We start from the raw sequence: 20,174 nt of genomic DNA, 5'->3' as shown, positions 1-20,174 counted from the left end.
CCAGTGTGTTTTTGAAGGTGCATCTTTCGTATCTGTCAAAATGTTATTTATTTGTGGTGCAAAGTTGGATGTTAAAAACCGAACTCGCAGTGGCTGCAGGTGACTAGATCCCGGGTCAAAGTGCATCAGCCACCTCTGAGATGAGCGTCAGTAAACAGAAAATGTACTCAGGCAAAGCCCAGAGGGCCACGTGTGGCGGTGCTGCTCAGTGAAGACAGGTGGGAGAAGCTGAAGGAGTGATACTCAGGAGGGCGCAGAGGGAGGCTGACTGAGCAAAGAGGGAGTGAAGAGGCAGGTGAGGTGAGGCAGAAAATGAAGAATTCAGCAGCGGCAGGATGAGAGAGGCGAGGAGGAAGGCAGAACTTTAGGGATGAAAGGAGTCAGGAGACAGGGAGAAAGTCGGGGTAAAAATGGTGAGGTGACGTAGTTAAGAAACAATTGAAGAGAAGGGGGGAAAGAGATACGGGAAATTAAGTGGAGAGAGGAGAGGAAAAGACACAGTGAAATGAGTCTAAGAGAAAAAACAAATCAATGTATGGCACAAAGATCTATAGCGACAGACAGAAGAACAGTAGGAGCTCAATTATCCACATTTCCCGCTGCTTCCCTCTCCGGCTGTGATTGGACAGCATCGATATATCACCTCATACCGCAAACTAATTCATGTTTGTTTGGGGGAGTCATTTCAAACAAAGTTTAATTTTGCATCATTATTACACACAAAATTCCAAGCTGTTAGTGCTTTGTAAACATTTGATTAAAATTAATTGAGCAGCGGGGAGTGCTGTCAGAACATGCGGCAGCACAAGAAATCAGATGTTTTTGGAAAGATTGCTCACAAACTGCGCTCACGATCCCTCGGAGAGATGATGTCATTTCGGGCTAATAATAACAATAATTTAGCACACTTTCACAAGGGCTCGCACCCGACTTTCTGCTTCACTTGTTTTCTTCAGTGTTTGCAAAAGCCTGAGCAAACCAGACGCTCACACATGCATAGAAACACACAAGTTATATCGAAAATGTCAGAAGAGAGATCGCACGCATCCGAGTCTGAAGGGGGGCCAGATCAATAAAGCTTTTGGATATTTTAAGAAAATGACTGAGGAGGCACGCAGACAGCCCAGAGCTGCAACACGGCTTCAGCGCTGTGTGTATTTAGAGAGATATTCCTGAGGGGAAGGCAAAGAGCAGCAAAGCTCAAACAGAGCCACAGAGTCATTATTTTTAGTCCTGTTTGCTGTGGGCTCGTTCGAAACGCCCTCTCTCCTTCCCGGGAATAAAGAGCAGCAGCGTGAGAAGCGAAAAGGAACAGGCCCCGAGGAGACCGCACGCAGGCATACACATCATTACGGAATCTGATAGAGACACAGTAATAATCACTTAGTTTCATTTGTTACAGTTGGGTTAAGTCATTACGGTCTTAGGTGCATTCTGCAAGAAACTACTACGGGCTCGTAGTTGGAAATCGCGTGTCTCTGTCCAAATTGCGTTCATCTGACTCAGACATTTTCCACATCAAGCTACGTTACACATTTGCTCTTTGTGCTGGTGGACTTTTACAGGTCATTAGAGAGGAGGAAGGGTCTAACACTGTGGGATTTCAGCACTGGAAACGCTCCTTTATCAGCGCCAGCATGGCTCGATGTCCATGTACGTGCAGGACGTGTGCAGCGGGTGAAGCACCAAAGACAGACACTCATTCGGGTAGCGCTAACACAGAACAAAGCGGAGCCAGAGATGGCATCTATGATCTATCACACTCAGCCACCTGCTTCCCCAAAAAGAAGGCCATTTAAATGCCACATCTGCTCTGCTGCACCACCATCCGCCAACCGTAAAACACAAAAGAACCACGAATCCAGCACTCCCAGAGCACACAGAGTATTTCCTATATATACAGTAAATGCACACTTGCACACGGAGTGCATGCACACAGGGGACGTATTCATGCTGAATCCTGACAACCATTTGGAAAAATAAAAAAAATATATAACCTCATTTTTGCTCCACATGGAGCCAAATGATGCATACGCAGCTGTCATGTGTTTTAGAAACGGCCGAGGAGAACTTCAGAGGTCACCCTGGCTGCACTCACTGAGAACCAAAAGCCCATTGGTCACAGAGCACATGAGGTCCAGCGAAATCTGACCCACTGTCTGTGTTCGGTTGGCTCATCGTCTGAACTGGACTGCACTGGAGTGGACACTAAACGAATGCGCTTTGCTTATTCTGCTTTGGACTAACAACAAGATTCACACAAGGATTCATATTTCCTGTTGTTAGGGGGTTGTCCTGAATGTTTGTTTGTTTTCATGCTTTTTAAAAAGTGGGACGTGACAGATTTTAATGAACGTCAATGAAAAGATAGTAGAAAAAGCAGATCTAGTCATTTTTTTGAAATATTTGTTTTGTACGTTTTGACAGGTTCAACCATCTCCTCGTGAAGTACTGTCCTGTAAACCGCATATCCTTGATTGTTTATGACAATAAATATGAATATCAATGCAGATGTAACTGAAAAGAATACTTCAGTATAATATAATCGTTTGTTCTATCCTGAAATAAAACCAACAATGTTTCCAAAATTAGGCTAAGCTGCCCTTACAGAAAAAAACTCATGCTCTGTTTCCCATGTTTTCCACATGGGAACCATGTGAGCACATGAGTTTATGCACATAAGACAAAGTGTAATACAATAAGCTGCAGTTTTAGTTGGGGGTTTTGAGCTTCAGAGATGCTGGGAGGCCGATTTCGTCATCTTTGGACAGAGTTAAGCTCGCCGTTTCCCCGTTTCCTTTCTTTATGCTGAGTTAAGCTAACTAGCTGCCGGCTTCATATTGACCGTTCAAACACACGAGTGGTGTTGATCCAACTGCTGCTTTAAGCTACATTTAAACATCTGTGCAGGGTTTGTAAAGCTACATGTTTTCCGGGGTGATTTCTAGCTCAGTTTTCCGATTTGTAACTGGAGCTGCCGCGCCGCTGTTGCCGTTATTGTTAGAAGTCTCCATCAACATGAAATACATTTTGTAGGGATGTTGGCAACTTCTACCTCTAAAGTTACCATTTTAATACTCAAAACGATGCCAGAATTTAAAAGAGAGCGCAACTGAGGAATGGGCGGACTGCAGCGACAAAGTGTTTACAAGATACAGAACTGTGCTGTACCACATGTTTACATGAGGAAGACACTGTAAAGATTATTATCAGCCTTCAATGTGATCATTTTCAGAGGTTATTTTGTGACTTTTACAGTGTACCGGCTCCCCGTCCTTCTGCTTTGTCTTTCTGTCCTTATTCGAGACGTTTAACTTGTTTTTAATGGACATTTTGTTTTTGTTTTGCTGTAATAGTAGAGGTCTTTGATCAATTCTGCTTCATCATTAATGGCAACAACATTCGGAAGCTCTAATCTGTTTGTTTTTTTTAAATCTTTTTTTTTTTCCCCGAGACAACTTTCAATAACTGATGAAGATTTATGATTCATCATAAGTTAATTACAAGTAAAAAGGTCATCAAGCCACCAAGGCTGGCATTTTCTGTCCCTCTGTTTTTTTTTATTTAGTTAATTAGGCACATAAATTGTCAGTAAAAGTCAGTAGAGAAATTGTTTCTCTCTGGCTGATACTTCTTTATCTCCGTATTGTTGAAGATTGGTGCAAAGTGGAGAATCCAATAAGACTAAGCTCCTTAAATGTAAAAGTCTGATACGAGATAAAGGTGTTAAAACCTAATATTTCAAAGTACTTGCACTAATGTGGTTCTCTTTTAGCTTAAATATCTCGGTAAAATATCTTGGAACAGTTCTTAAAATCAGCACCATGCAGAACAAGATGGATTACTAACTACTGGGATCTTAATTTCTTTTGCAAAAAGACACGATAATGTATCAATGTACTCCACAAAATGTTCAATATCAGTGTCACAACCTAAAAGAACATAAAAAGATATGTCGCACTTGGACACACCAAACTCCTCAATTTTATTTCCGTCTACATTATGAAGGTTTTTACATCAGAGTTTGTTCATATATCAATCATTTCCTGATTTATATAACACTTTATTTGTAAAAACGTTGCAAAAAATGTTCTTATCTCAAAAGAAAACAACACTTTTAAGACTGGCTTTATCCAATGTTCAGATATCTGTTCTGAAAATGTGTGCAGTTTAGTTAAACATTGCCTCATGCATATTAAAACAAAAAAATTTGAAAACTTCTAGTAACACCAATACATGGCATTTGCATGTATAAAGTCTGTATAAAATAAAGATGAATCTAATTTAAATGAGGAAGTTTCTGAGCAAAAAAAAGTGTGACATGTTGTATCTTATCTTATCTGCATTAAGAAACTTTTCTGTTTATTCTTTTTCTTTAGGCATTTGTTGTTGCTGAACTGAATCGATGTGTGGTGAGATCACATTTTGACCCTGTTTGTTTAGCAAGAAAGGTTGGATTTGGTTCAGGAGCCACAGAGGAGGCTGCGTGGGCTATTTTAATGAACTCCCTGCTTCAGAGTGATGAATAGGTGTGTCTGAGCTCAGTGTCTGCTCCACCCCTTCAGTGGGCTCAACTATCAGGGCACTCGCATAAGCAGACCCATGTGCTTCCCACACACACACACACACACACACACACACACACACAATTATGTGTACATATAATAAACACACAACGATATGTGCATTCACATAAAAAGATACACATAATCAATGCAGCAGTATTCTTGGGTAAAATAGATCAAACTCTGAAATTCTTGGCAAGAAAGACTGAAAGATGAAAGGGCATATAAACATAACCTCGAACCACACAGAGCATCTGAAGACAATTAGTGAAGAAAAGCAAACGGCTTCCGCTACTGATGCTTAAAATAATAACAAACAATGCGCAAAAAGTGACTGAACATTTTTCTTTTCCCACTCTGTATAAGAGCTTTATGTACATGATTTGTAGATCAGATTCTACTGTGGAAAAAGTGAAGTCGCTGTTTTTTTGCGTACCGATCAAAATTCTCCATGGATCCACCATGTTACGCCACCATGTTTCTACGGTAGCCCAGAAGGGACAAAAGAAAACACTGGCTCTCGAGACGTTTCCAGGACACCGTAGATTTTTCTACATGCTTGGAAAGGGACGCTTGGGGCGGGAGAGTTCATTTAGTTGCAATCTGCAACCTCACCACTAGATGCCACTAAAATGCTCCTTTAACCGCTCGGATCAACTACTATTACAGACTTGGTCTTAATGTAAAACGACCTTCGGGATGCAATGTCAGGCTGAATGAATGTGAAAGGAGAAAGTAGTTCAGTCTGACTGTCTAAGTGCTTTTCAAAAGCTACAGGGGGGAATGCAGGCATATCAAATGCATATAGTAATGTCAGTGTACCCAATAGTGCTCTTGGTGGTATTCTGGTAAAAGTCAAATTAATTCCAACTTGGGTTTTGTTTTTGTAGCTTTGCCCAACAGTTTTATTGGTTACGACAACACTGTACTTACCAAAGTACAAAGCTGATCTCAAAATAAACAACAACACTATAAAAATGAGACTAAGGGGTCGAGAAACGTGAGCAGTAATATGATCACACAGGCAGTAAACCTGCCAGCCGTTCAGCCAGGTTTTATTTGGAGGTTAAAGTGAAAGTGAGCACACCTGTAATGTCACTAATAATCACGCACGGGAAATCTGTGAGTACAAACGAGGTATGAGAGGTCAAAGCAGAATGAAAACATTTGGTCTTTAAACTGTCATGGATGTTAACAACAAACACGGCGTAAAGTTATCTTAACAATTGCTCTTAATATCCATATGTTAACATCAATAGAGCTGATGGTTAGAATTACAGATTTAAACCCATGTTGCCTGAGTGCTGATGTATACGGGTCGGTAGTGCCAACAGGAAATTGAACCGTTATTTATCCGTGGCACGCCTGAAGAACAGGTGGCTTTTTGTTATGCTGTGTTGCGTATACACCAGAATGTCTCTACAGAAGGAAGAACAAGAGACGTACAGTACAGACCACCATCCCTGCAGTTTTTCCTTTCTTTTTCTTAACAGATGGAACAGACAGCTTCTATAACATATCACAGGTCATTAGCAGTGAGCTAGACCTGTTTCATTCTCTTTTCAGCGAACATTTATTCTCCTCCCCACAGCGGTCAGGATGATGTCCTGTCAAATTCCTACAGTTGTGTCAGTGAATGTGCTCTTTGGAAAGAACATGCTCGGCCCGCAGCCGCCTCTTCTATTGGCTTCACTCTGGAGCTGTGAGCGGGAAATGCCTTCACAAGTCTCAGTGTAATGCAAATGTCTCCGTCCATGTCAAACTCTTTAGTCCCAGCGGTGTCCAAAGGGCCTTCAGGCCAAGATATACCATATCTTAATACCAAATCACTGCCTGTCAAGTCTCACACCATTAATTCTGTGGAGCCTCCACAAACTGCTCGCTGTCAAGATATCAGCTCCCGTTTTCTCTCGCTCAGTCTCTCTGACTCTCGCTCTCTTCTTATAGACCTCATTTGCAGATAATTGGCCATACAAAGGGAAAAGTGCTCTTTTTAATCATCCAGAGGATTATGAGGTTTGAGTTGTTCCCAAATGCTAACACATAGATGGCAGCTGTGCATCTTTGCATAAGGAGGGGTATATTGCCCTTCCATTTGGCCTCTGTTGCTGATGGCTTACAGCTGATCTTTGCACACCTCATTTGACAAGAAAATAAGAGGCTGGAAAGCTCCGCATGAGAGACCTGTGAGCTTAATGAAGTTGTGGGATCCGATTAAATGCTAGAACTCACACAAGTTAATGACAGAAATGAAAGTTGGAATCAATCGGGGATTTCATTTTGAACAATAAAAGATACCGATGATGACGATTTTATGGCAGCGAACTCATAAATTAAAATTCAAAGTATTGATCAGATCTAATTTAATCGTAGCAGCAGATGGCTGAAGCTTGCAACATTGGGATGATTTGGCGATGCAAGTTGAACTCAAGTAACTTTCCAATCGCCAGCTGTAAACATCCAAGTTTATTGTGCTGCTGTCTTCCTGCCATGAATTCCACCCATCAGAAACTATAAGTAGCTTAAACTGTACGCTACAAACATAGGCTTTTCCCAAAAGAGGATAACAAAGAGAACCAGATCTATTTTCTACAGCGTGGCCTTGTCTAACACTGAATGGGCATGATGGGCATGAACGCAGAGGCTGTGCATGATTCATACACTCAAAAGAACAGTTACTGAGCACTGGCTCTATAAGCAACACAATGATAGACAAAGAAAAACCCACAGTGAACAGTTAACACTCTCACTTGACCTCAAATTTTATGCTTTTCTGACACTCTGTTCCGACCACACACACGGTAAGATATCTGTACAGGTTTCAGCAAATCAATAACATTCAGTCGTCATTAATTACAGCTGTTTGCAGAGGTATACAGGATTTTAAATCACACAAATGTTCTTTATACAGTCTCCAAGCCCCCACAGCAGACGTATTTATTTTCTTCTCTTTAATTCTGTATCTTTATTCTTGGCTCGCTTAGCTGCTACTTTGTCAGCGAATGTGGGAGACAAAATAATTGCCTCTATATTTCCCGAATTGATTTCTTGCACAGTTCTAATACAGTGGTCAGGCTGGCACTCAGGCATCCATGACAGGCCTGTGTGTTGCAGGCTTTGTATTTTAAGAAAAAAGAAGCACTTATGAGTCAAGCTTCTTCGTTTTCTTTTTCTTTTTCAAATTTCCTACAGTTTATTATCAAGGTCAAGTGTGAGCAATCAAAACAGAAATGCCTTGAAGAAAATCCAGTTGGGAAATTTGAAGCTGCATAGTAAGCACATACTGTAGGAGTTAAAACTATATGAAATGAATACTGATAATTAAACAAAAATGTTTTAATTGTATAAAAATATACAAATGATGTCCAACCTGAGGGTCAGAAAGAGCCAGGGTGGACGGGGAGGGGGGGGGGGGGGGGTCGTGAGATGATTAACAAGCAAACGCAAAAAGCAAAACCATTTTCTGACAATTTTTTTGACTTTTCTCAGATCTGTGCTTTGCTGTGCTTCAAGCTTATATATTATTTTAACTTTTCATGCCTAATCTATTCAAGTTAAACTATAAAAGGACTGATATCATACCAGGTCCAGACCGTTAAATGTATAAAACTATCCAGTTCTGGGTTTTCTTTTTTTAACTTCTGCATTGATTCGGTCTTAATAGTACAACAGGAAGTGCTAGAACAGAGTGGAAATAAAGCAATACATGCATTATTAGCCTTTACAAATATGAATTCGTAGGTTATGTATAAATTCACTGTCTTTTTCTTTTTTGTTATGTATATGCAGTATTCGTCGTGTGGTTGTGTAACCCTCTGATCACTAAGGGGCATTTCCTTGTTTTAGGTTATCAATAACTAAATGAAGTCAGCTCAGTATGTCTACAAATTAAATATAAACTCTGTGAAGTGAAACTGGATATTTTCATTGAACGCACAACAGTTTCTCTACAGCTGCCCCCCCCCACACACAGTTTTTTTTGAAGTGAAATATAAATACTGTGGAAGTGTCACAACGCTCAGTCCGCCGAGAAATGCAGACAGCTGGTACTCAGCAATTGTCCCTGTAAACAAGTCATTTGGACTTGCTTAGATTTGTGATGTCACAAACTAATGCTCATGTCATATGTCCGCTCTCAGCACGGCCCACCATCCACTGAAGAAAACGCTGCGTGGCCGTTCTATCACAGATAGAGATACGAGATACGAGAGTGAAAAAAAACCTGTGGTTGGCTGGGGAAGCATGCGCCACTCAGAAGAGAGGATCATTGACATCAACACACCTTAAAGACACAGAGACAAAACAACCTGTTGTTTTTAGAGCGCTACGGAGAAGCTTATAAAGGCCATGTAAAACTACATTAACCCTGTGAACTCTAAGCTATTTTCATGGTAATTTCACTACCTTCACTTTGAAACTGATATCTTGGTCATTATAGGAGCTAACTATTCATGCTATATCTTGTTTTTCTCACAACAGTCTAGGCTATCCAAATCTTTCATTATTTGAGTTGATAATGCTTACAGATTTTATAAGTCTTTTTTTTTTTAAATATTTTTTCATTTATCACACCATAAAATACTGGAAGTAGAGATATCTTTTCATAATTGTGTAAAGGAGCTTATCTGGCAATATCTGAACCATGTTTGTGGGACATTGTATGACTTAGAAATTTGAAACAAAATATGTGCTTAGTGCCTGACAGAAATAAGTGTCAGTGTTTAACTCAGTTAACCATTGCACGTGTTTTGACAACAACTTTTTTTATGATTGCTATGAGAAGCACAAACATTATTTATCTTTTAAAAGATTATTTTTGTTGGTATTTTATGGCTAGGATATGAGGGGTAAGAGAGCAGGTGACTGGCATGCAGCCAGTGTACTTGGATGAGCCAGGACCTGAAAAAATATGGGACCTTCAGACAAAAAGCTAAACACAGATTAGAATAAATGTTATATCATGGCAGTAGCAGAAACAGTACATGAACTGTGTTGGATTTAAGTATTGAAATCAAAACAATGATTTACCCTTTAACATACTCTATCAATAACCATCAAAGTTGACATTGGGTTGCTACAATGTCGTTGACTGAAAAAAGATGCCAATACACAATTGATGGAATAACAAAAACAAATTTCTTGATGAACTTTCAGCAACTGATATTCAGAAATGATCAGGACTAGAGACCATTAACTCTTTCTTTGCCGCAAGCCAGTTCTGCCCATCTTATGCTTTCCTTCATGAGTAGAAGCAACACAAAGTTCTTCATGTACGTTTTTTTCAGTCCTTAATTACTTAACTTTTCATCATCTTTTACTCTTCATGTTTTATGTTCTCTGTAGTAAATGTTCAGTAAAATGACCCTCCCGAACCCTCCCTTCTCGTACAGACTGCTTTTTAAATTAGGCAACAGCAGAGGAGGTGTCAGCTACCCACACACTGAGCTTGAGGAAGAATACCGTGCCGGCTCCACAGAAACAAAACCAGGACAGAAGTTAAGAGACGGAGGGAAGAAAAAAAAGAAATGTAGGTTGTCCACTTACACCAGTCTTGACTCCTGCGGTCCGGCCATGAACCGAGTTTTCCTTCAGATCGAAAGTCTTGTCAAACATAGTCTTTCCTTTTAGCAGTCCGTTGGGGTGAAGGCGCCCTTTGAACCTTTTTAGCACGACTTCATGACATCACACTCTCTGTGAAAACCCCTCACGCCCTCAGTGTGAGAGAGAGAGAGAGCGAGAGAGAGGCTGGATCGGCAGGGAGAGCGAGAGCGAGACTGCATTAGACCTCCGGTGTCAACTGAGGCATCAATTAATGAGCAGCCTGGGAATGTGTCCATCCAGACACACTCTGCACCACGGTGCCACAGGAGGCCAGGCCAGGGCCACAGACGGCTGGGGGACATGAATAATTAAGGTCCCCATTTTAAATGTTTAAATGCATTAGGGCCAGGGGAAGCGGTGTTAAGAGATGTACAAGAAGGAGAAAGGGAATTGCAGCCAACATATCTCTATTGTGTCACTAATCATGAAACATAGAGGTCGTCTGTGTCAAAAGGAAGACTTGTACGTCATGTCATTAGTGGTGTTAAGTAAGTTCAAACAAAGTCCTATTTAAGCTTTGACAGATGGATTATACGAGAGCGCTGCTTTGTTTTTTTCACCCAAGCAGGGACTTCAGATTTCAAGCTGTGGAAATTATTTTTGACAAAATGCATACACAGAGTGTTTCCCCAAGGCAGACAGCGTAGGGGGATGGGGGGGGGCGGATGGGGGGGCGGATGGGTCATCTTCACACATGCACACACATCGAGGTCCTGACGATTACGACGGCCTGCAGCAGCTCTGTGTTGGACAGCTAGCTTGATCAGCAGCAGAGCCACTAACGTTTGCATCCTTGCTACTTTAAGTAGGTACAGGTAGGGTGTGTTTAAAAAAAAAATATGCTGGTCTGGTTTTCAGCAGTTTGAGATCGAGCTTTGTCCATTTATAGCTTTAGACTTGTGTTGTGCTTTTTTTTTTATAGTCACGTAATGAGTGCAGTTGTCATCAACTTAAGTAACGGTCCCCCGTGTCCACCCTCTGCACTGCTGCGTTGCCTGTGAGCCGAGGCACAGCCCCGCCCCTCATGATACGCAGACACGCTACAGAGCAGAAGAAACAGACACATTAGTGACTTCTACTGACAGAAAAATGCATGAGCGACTCTCACACTGAGCTGAAATGAAACGGGTGCACAGGAACTAATGAAATAAATAGTAGGTACTGTGCGTAACTGCAGTTCTGCGAGTATGGTCCTATTTATTTTCTTTCAGGGGCGGCGGGAGGTCCCATTGGCGGGGCGGCCCACCCTGCCAAGACAATGGTATGGGAAACACTTGCATACATGTGTCATGGAGTGGGTATCAGATAATCAGACAATCACAGGAAGTCACCGCTCAATGTCTTAGCAGTACATTGGGTGTAGTCCCAACAAGTGAGATGACTGCCATCTTTTTTTTTTTTTTTTTTCTGACGTACATCACCACATTGCCAGTACCATCATACAACCACTCATTCAAGTTTTTAATGATATTCAATAAATAATGTACTAATGCTTCCATTAATAGCATGTTAGTCTTGAATAAATGGATTCTGATGTAGAACTAATCAAATAATCAACTTATCGCTGCAGCTCCAGATTTCACTGATATTCCTAAATCTGAGGAAAGTCTTTAAGTTTAATGTTCCTGCTGAGCTGCTGCCAAGACTTTCAACAATCTCCGTCACCCAATCCAGATCTGCAAAAGCACTCTGGCCTTTGAAATTGTGGTTGCAACTCATTTGTAACCGCTATCTTTTATCTTCTTAAACAGATTTCAGTAAAAGAAGATTTATTTGACTTGAGCTTTCATCGCAAATGCTGATTATTTTATCTGATGATGAATCCACAGACGAATTCCAAAATGACTTTTAAGTCTAAAACACTCTGTTGTTTTCTTATGTAACTAATGCATGTGCGCAACATAAATCTGTTATTTTTGTGCCAAATAGCCTGTTCGAGTTCAGTGTTTATGAAATTGTACAAAGGCACACTGTGAGACACTACAGCAGCTGATATTTGTACCAGCCATTTCTCAGCAGGACGCAGAGAGTCAACAAAGCCTCACTCATTGGCAGCCGTTCCACTCCACCGAATCCAGCCAAGACAACTCAAATTGGATGCAAAAATGGCACACTTAGATTTCAATTTCTCTCCACAGATGGGATATCCATGCACAGTGCTTGTGATTTATCTCCAGTACCTGAAACTGGGGAGTAAACAGTGATCAAATTGACACAGCCCCACAGAGGCAACACGCACGCAGGGTGCTCAGGGCTCGCGCAGGTTTATGAGACAAAACAGACCGACAGGCGGCCAAAAGGCGACATGAGCGGTGGTATCAGGCGCTTCGATGTGGGCGGCTTTCTCCAAGCTGCCAGCGCACCACTGCCTCTCTTCTCTCTTTCATTTTCTCCTTCTTACCCTCTCTCAAGCCGAAGTCTAAAGCCCAAGAGAAATTAGTCACCGCGCGCGCTGCAGTGAGGGAGCTGTTGTGATCGTCCTAGTGTGTGTTTGAAGGAAAGAGCGAGAGCGAGGAAGACGAAAGAGAGCAGAGAAGATGAGAGAACAAAATAGTTTTTCATCCCAAGGCTTATAATTCCGCCTCCTATCTGAAAATTGATGCTGGTGTGGAAAAAGCACATCAATCTCAGCATCAGATATTGTGCCGCAGTAACAGGAAAAGCCTCACTGAACTGTACGCATACAGCGGTGGCCACGAGAGGTTCGACTGAGAACGATAAGAGAATCTACAAGAGCAGCGATGCTTGGATGTTCACACGGCCTCGTACAGGGTTTGAGGCTGAGCATGCCATGAAATTGATCCCTTTGGAATATTACAAACATTCACTGCAACCTCCCTCAACCCAGTCGTCGCCAATGGAGAGGTCAGAATCTGTGATGCGATTTCGTAAGCTGTATCGAAATATATTGTATCTTGTTGGTTAAACTGGAATCTATAATAAAAACCTGCACACTTCCGCAATCTCACCAAGTCGTGCGGAGATGTGTGTAAAGCTACCTCACTGGTTGATTCAACAAGCCTGCCTGGAAGCTTCCTGTATTTTTCTCCTTGTACAGTGTGAGCATATTCTCCAGAACATACTGCCACAAGTGATCTTTTGGCAGAGCACAGGACAAGAAACACCTCTTCATGACACCTCAAATTATTCATAAATCTAATTTCTTTACACCGGGGTTAATTTGATTACCATGTTTTACACCGCGGTTCTGTCACAGTTAAGCTCTGTTCTGTTTTCCGTGTATCAACAACCCCCCTCCCCATCTGATGCCCTCAGTCATGTCAACATCAGTTGATGTTGTGATACCTGATGTCTTCAGCTTTAACTGTCAGATACCAGCTGTTTGTCATTATTATCACAAGTGGGGGAACTACACAGCAATTATCAGTGAAAATAAAAACAGTCTTGAATTGAAATATCTAAAATAATTTTTCCAAACGTTTAGATACAAATGAATTTTAAAATTAAGAGAGTCCTTTCCCATATTTTGGATCCATGTGATCTTAAAACTTGTAATACATAAAGTGAAATAAGTTATGTCGAACGTTTCATGTCTAATATTAATTGTTGTATTATTCTAATATTTTGAAACGTTTGGCATTTAAAACCGTTTTCAAAGGTAGTTATTTCTGATCCCGTCGATGGACCAGTGGCCACCAAGAAAAGCACTAACGAGCCCGACTGACCTCCGACCTGACATACCCAGCTCAAGACGTTCCCCGTTTCCTCTCGCACACCGCCGCGCTTCATCTGTTCGTCATATTAAAATGTAGCTGGTAAAATAAACTGCATAAGAACAAATAAAAGTGAAATACTCTGTACGTATTTATAGTGCACGTACACTGCGCATTATTGACTGCCAGAGGGGGCGTGTTTGAGTGGATAAAAGAGGAGCATGAACCACAGCTACCCCTGAGCTAATTCTGTCACGGTGGAAAGAAAACACAAGTACCCAGATTTCTGTCTCTCATTCTCATCTCGTACATCAGATCAAGGCTCAGAGGCTGGCTTCTGCACAATGCTTTTAATGACGTTTTGAGAACAGGAGTCTGCTTTGAAGAGTCCTCAGCTCTTCCATTGTTGGGCTCTCGTAATGAGAAACCTAACCGGCACTCCATGTCGGGTCAGAGAATCCACCCCACCTCCGATTGTTAACACGATGAGGGGCAGGAGGGCAGAAAAAAAAAAAACGGGCCAGAATCATGTAAACAAACCACGGGAGGAAATCGTCCATCTTTCAATTAAAGAAAAAAATAAAGACAGAACCAGCCCTCCTCCATGAGGCACAAGCAGCGACCTTTGACATTAATTGCCAGTCTTATTGAGTCTGATTTGTTTGATTATAATCACATCAGGGCTGCAATTCTCTTTCTTTCCCAACAAAGATATTACAGGCGTAGAAAATAACAGGCCCATTTTTAAAACCCGTATTACATTAGCCCAAATTACAGTCTAATGATTACAGGCACGAGGTGGAGCTGGACAGCAAAAGCGGGGGGGGGGGGGGGTCAGGAGAAAAAAAAAAAAGTTATTGCTACGGACCCTCAGGCACCACTAGAGATGGAGAAAGAAAAAAATCTGCCAAAAAAAAAAAAAAAAAAAAGAGAGAGAGAGAGAGAGCTCCCCTGCTACCCTGCTCCCCTGGGAACCAAGGCTTAGAAGTGGGGCTTCTCAAAATCTGCAATTCCCCAACCTTTTCACTGGGCACACGGTTAAGGGCTTGAAGAATTTACTTCTTTGCTGCTGTGCTCTGCTGGAGAAGAAGTTGATGGGAATTCAGCACAATGGTACAATATTGAGAGTGAAAGCTGCCAAATAAAGACTACCACAAGGAAAAGCAACACAGACAGAGATTGAGGGAGGAGAGAGAGAGAGAGAGAGACGGAGGAAGGTTGGTAGAAAAGTCTGATGGCCAACAGAGCTTACAGCCACCTCCATGGAAGAGTGAATTTCTCTGCTGAAGCACTTCTCCACTCAAACCTAACTGTCCTCAGTGTCCACAACACTTTAAGAGCCAGCAGGAGAAATTCTCAGCCAGAGTCTCGTGACTCCTTTGCTGTATAGAGAATAAGTTCAGGATGGACAGGAACATCTGGCCTTAGAAAATACAGGTTTCCTTGCATATGTCGTCCTTAAATAACAAGTAGTCTGGGAATCAAGTGGGATTTATTTCAAAATGTAAAAAAAAAAAAAAAAAAAAAAAAATCATCTTGAAGTGTCACACTTCTCTACACACTAAAAGGTTTGTTTACATCAGTGGTGCCCAAACTCAGAGCAATCCGAGTAGGTAAAATATAACAAACAAAGGAGGGAATTTAAAGAGACATTATTCCCCACAAACTCTGTTGTTTATATCAAAATCTGCACCACAGGTTTAGCAGAAAACTGTACAACTACTTTTCTCAACGGCTATTTTAAGCTTCCACAAACAATCATCACTCTGTGTTTGGATGTTTCATGCTGAAATGCATCTTGGGAGCTGTACTGTAGTTAAAGTGTAACGTGCCCCCTGGCTATCTTGTTTTATTGACCTCCAGAGGTTTAACCTGCTGCAGTGATGTAAAAGATGTATTCCAGCACAATGTGACATCACTGGCAGTGTGGAAACAGGCGTAATGTCCCCCAAAAAAAAAAAAAATACTTGAACGTGAAGCCACTATTGGAAAGATACTTAAAGATAAGTACAAGCTGTTTATTCTGGGTGTAAACGGAAATGTCGGATGAACTTTACATGGTTGTCTGTGAACACTGGGCAGACAACGGTGGCAGCTGATATAATACAATGAACACGCACGGAGTTAATTGAGCAGCAGGAGATACAGAAGCCTGCGCACACGTGCACGATGTGCCCACGTACATCACTCACACAACCTCTCAGGAAAACACCTACTTCTACAAACACTGCTGCACCCCAACTCTCTCTCTCTCTCTCTCTCTCTCTCTCTCTCTCGCTCGCTCTCTCTCCCTCTCTCTCTCTCACACACACACAGCCAAACATGCACACAGCAAATCAGCATGAATAAATAAGAGATGGAGTTGGGCTTCAGAGCCTAATCTCTCAGGAAAAAAACAGCTTGCCGCATCGGCGAGGATCAGCCGGGGCGAGTGAGTGGGACACTGCTGGCTCCCACAAAACCAATTTGCTTGTTTATTGTCTTCGTGTTTAGTCTGCGGTTAGAGTTCATTTCAACCAGCCCACCTTGGGCATGCTCCTTTAAATGGCATCTATAAAACATGGGATGTGCTCTCCTCATGTCCTCCTCCTACTTGTACTCCTACTCCTCCTCTTTACATGACGGAGCTGCACACGAGCGTCACAATGCTGCATTTCGTTTGCTACGGTGGGGCTTTGAATTTTCCCTTTAAGCGCCCGACGGATTCACCCCAGCAGCTCAAGCCGACGCTTCGAGAGGTGGAACAAACTGTGCTTTCTAAACACATTAGCCTATGAAACACCAGCGAGCAGCGAATCTTAAGGTGCTGAAATCGTGTGTAATCATGTAGCTAGATGGCTGACTTCTTATTGTTCCACTAAACCAAATCTGCAGGGCTGGTGGTGAATACAGAGTTTCTGAAATGATGCAATACCCGGGATTTTATGGTTAACTCCTGGTGCTGCTGTGCCATGTAGTCTGTGACAACACGCTGGGCTGTCATATGTACTGTACATGTATCCTGCATAATCAGGCATGCTCACACCACAGGAAATGCAAAAAAAAAAAAAAAGTCAGCCTCACAGGGAGACATCTGAAAGCACTGCAACATGAAGAGGCAATCTTAGACGTACCGCTACACAGCACCATACATGGATGTATAAAGTGCAAAAACTACAGTGCATGTTGTTGTGTCTCATACAAACACAATCCGGCCTCTTATTGTATGCCCTATTGATCTGACAGAGGGAGCAGGAAGCTGGCGGAGAACACAAATACTGCCTGGGGTGGCTCCTTAAAACTAGAGACAAGCCTCTTATCCATGGTGTTCTCTTCCTCTGGAAATCACCTGGTGGCTTATGCATATCAAGTACTCTCCAAGCCTCAGTCTGCGCTCTGCCTTCTTCAGGCACTGCTGTTTGTTGCAATGTCTGTGATGGTGGCTTTACAAAAAAAAAAAAAAAAAAAAAAAAGACGAAATTGTAAACTAATCTGTCTTCCCTCTGCAAGATGTTTATTTTGCAGAGATGCAGTATTTTTTTTTCTCACCTCCACACAGCACGAGCCACCACATCTGTTTCGCCACTTGTTGGACAAACATGTGTGCCAAAGCGCAGTGTGGCAAAGGTTTGGTGGCACAACTTTATTTTACAGCTGCGTAACAAATTCCCATTTCTCACAACAGCCACTGCAGAGCGAGCAAATCTTTTTTGAGTTTCCAGTGTTACTGCCAAATACAGTGGAACTGTCACAGGAATCCCATCTCCAGTAATCCCAGGGTGGCCTTTGCTCTGCCTGTCAGCAATACCAACCAATAACCCTGCACAATAAAAACCCTCCAGAACAACAGTGTGCCGCAGGCAGCTTCAAGGGCTACTGACGGCGATCTATAAAACAATATAATGGGCTGCCTTGACAGTGAGTGTGAAAGGGAAGATCTACGTCTCCTCTGACTCTCTGAGGGAACTTCAATTAATCACAGCAGAATTGTATCACCCTGCAATAGGAGTGTAAGGTTATTACCATGCCCGTATTCCGCAGGATGAAATGCGATGATAGCACTAATTGAGGGGGAAGAAAAAAAACAGAAAAAAAAACAGCTGACCGCACAACACTTGTCAAAGGGATGAAGGGCAGATAAAAGAACAAGGAGATAGACCGGGATGGAAAAAAAAAAATAAAGAAGAAGAGAGAAAGAGACAAAGTGGGAGGGGGGAGAAAGGGGAAAGACGGGGGGGTCGCAGAAAGAGAAATATTCACAGTGGTGTGTAAGCATAATCATAAATGTCTACAGTCTGTGTGCAGAGCAGCTGACAGCAAACACAAGAGACATCTCGCGTATTCACAAAATAATACAACAAAATAACAGCACTGGACTTTTTCTTAAGACACAAACAAGCTGCTTACAGCTGGAGCTGCTTCTGTCTCTTGCGTTGGAGTTGAGGGGAAGCACAGCGGGCCAGGATGTGAGCTCCAGGTTTAATTTGGTTATAGTGCTTCACGGTGGGGAGCCATGTTTATGTCTGGGGTTACCTGAGCCAAGGTACAAGTGATGGAAACGGAGAGATAAAGGAATATTATACTGTATTTAGTTTGTTTTTTGTAGAGAGATAGACAGATAGAGAGACAGACTATTGTCAGTAAAAGAAGATCAGAGGTTTAACTCTTCATTTCTAAAACCATAATCAGATGATCATTTGTCTGAATGCAATCCCTCATTTGGGATGATCACTTTGTGTTTTAAAACTAAAAAAAAAAAGGAAGTTTCCTGCATGTATTTGCACATAATAAGGAGTTAATTTGGTTCCTTGGTCCATCGGAGTAGGCAGATATCTCAGAGGGGAAACTTTTTGTCGATTTTAAGCAGTCACTGATGGTTTCATGTTGCTGCACAGATCTGATTTGCTCTCAATCTTTAAACAATATGAATTTGAACCTGCCCGCGGCTACACCTGTACCCCACCTTAAGTTATTAGTTTCCAGTAGCCTATAACTATATATATATATATATATCTCACAGTGGAAACAATCAATAGTTTAATTGATACGCCAACTTAATCATAGATTTGACTGTTTGCTACTTGGCTATTTCGCAGTCGCACGTGAGCTGCGAGGTTTTTAAAAATTCACAACCACAAGTCATTTTGTAGTCTGTTAAAAAAAAAAAAAAAAAAAGCCTCGAGTTGATGGAACAAATGAATCAAAGTACGATGTGAACGTACCTGTCGTTGTTCTGTCAGTTAATCCCGGGAAACGTCCCTTTCATTTCATTTCTCCATTGTCAACCACAAAAACCAGAGAGCTCTTCTTCAGGGAAATGCCATTTCCTCGTCGCTTCAAGACGCCCCCGACAACACATAACCTGCAACACACTGCTCTAATGTCAAAGCTCTCCTGACGCACAATCCCCGAGTCAAAGAAGTCTAAATTGAAGCTGCTGGCTACTTGCAGGCGGTTGACTTGAAAGTCTATAAAAGTTGCTGGTCCTCCGGCTCTGACTCACAACTTCCCATCCGCCAGAGCGCCTCGGCAGCTGGACACCACGCCGGACTGTCACTCATAGTTTCTGCATTCAAGCACGGTGGGGTTGTTTTTTTCTTTCTTTCACAATCCTCTTTTCTTCCACATACTGCTTGCAGTCGGGTTTTGGCAGCGTCTTCGTGCAGTTAGAGAAATGGATTTTGAGGTGTCCGACGGATGAGCGAGCAGCCGGATTCATCGCAGTGTGTGTGTGTGTGGGGGGGGGGGGAGCCCGGTGGTGCTGCGCCGGTGTTTGAGCGCCATCCAGTGGTGGTGTGTGGTGGAGGTGACAGGAAAGAGTTCAACCAGCTTCAGAAGATGGTAAACCGGATGAGTGCCCTCTTGAATGCAACAGCGAACAAACTACAAAAGAAGAAGAAAAAAAGAAAGTGTTTCAGAGCATAAATGTCTTAAATTTCGTCAGAGTAATTTCCAGGAATATTTGTGCCCTTTTAAGTTGATAGATCCGATTTAATATGATGTTTTCAGCTCTAATGTTTAGATACAAACAAACTAAAGAGACCAGTTTTTTTTGACGTAGGAAGTGCTTTGAGCTATTTTGGATCAGCGTGTGGGCGTAAAAAAAGATGTCGGGGCTGTGTAAAAATTATTTAGGTAAGGAAGAGTGCTAAATTTAGGCAATAGGCTCTCTTTAATTTTATAACGACACTCCCCAGTATTATTATAAGGACATTCGCAACTTTCTCCCCAGTATCTCAAAATAGTACATTTTCTATATTTAAAAACACATCTTCTGAATTAAACAATAAATCGTTTGCCCATTTCCTTGACAAGAACACAAAGACGTGTTTCATAAATCTCACAGTTTTCTGTG

The 20,174-nt window shown here is 42.0% G+C and overlaps 1 protein-coding gene across 2 annotated transcripts in view; it reads right to left on the bottom strand.

Annotated features, from left to right (window-relative positions):
• The window catches only part of tafa3a (TAFA chemokine like family member 3a), an 89,398-nt gene extending 69,869 nt beyond the window's left edge, over positions 1-19,529 (bottom strand). Inside the window, exons 1-2 of one of the 2 annotated variants that reach the window (XM_069148342.1) lie at positions 19,042-19,529; positions 18,227-18,352 (exon numbers count right to left, since the gene is read on the bottom strand). The gene's annotated coding sequence lies outside the window, so the exon portion shown is untranslated. The remainder of the gene's footprint in view (positions 1-18,226; positions 18,353-19,041) is intronic. The other variant, XM_069148333.1, reaches the window with a different exon arrangement.
• Between the last annotated feature and the right edge of the window lie 645 nt (positions 19,530-20,174).

The sequence above is a fragment of the Embiotoca jacksoni genome, unplaced genomic scaffold (genome assembly GCF_022577435.1).
Source record: "Embiotoca jacksoni isolate LCO1_2020_lvr unplaced genomic scaffold, fEmbJac1.0.p SCAF_1, whole genome shotgun sequence".
Classification (NCBI taxonomy): Eukaryota; Metazoa; Chordata; class Actinopteri; family Embiotocidae; genus Embiotoca; species Embiotoca jacksoni.
This window is presented reverse-complemented; position numbering and strand designations above follow the sequence as displayed.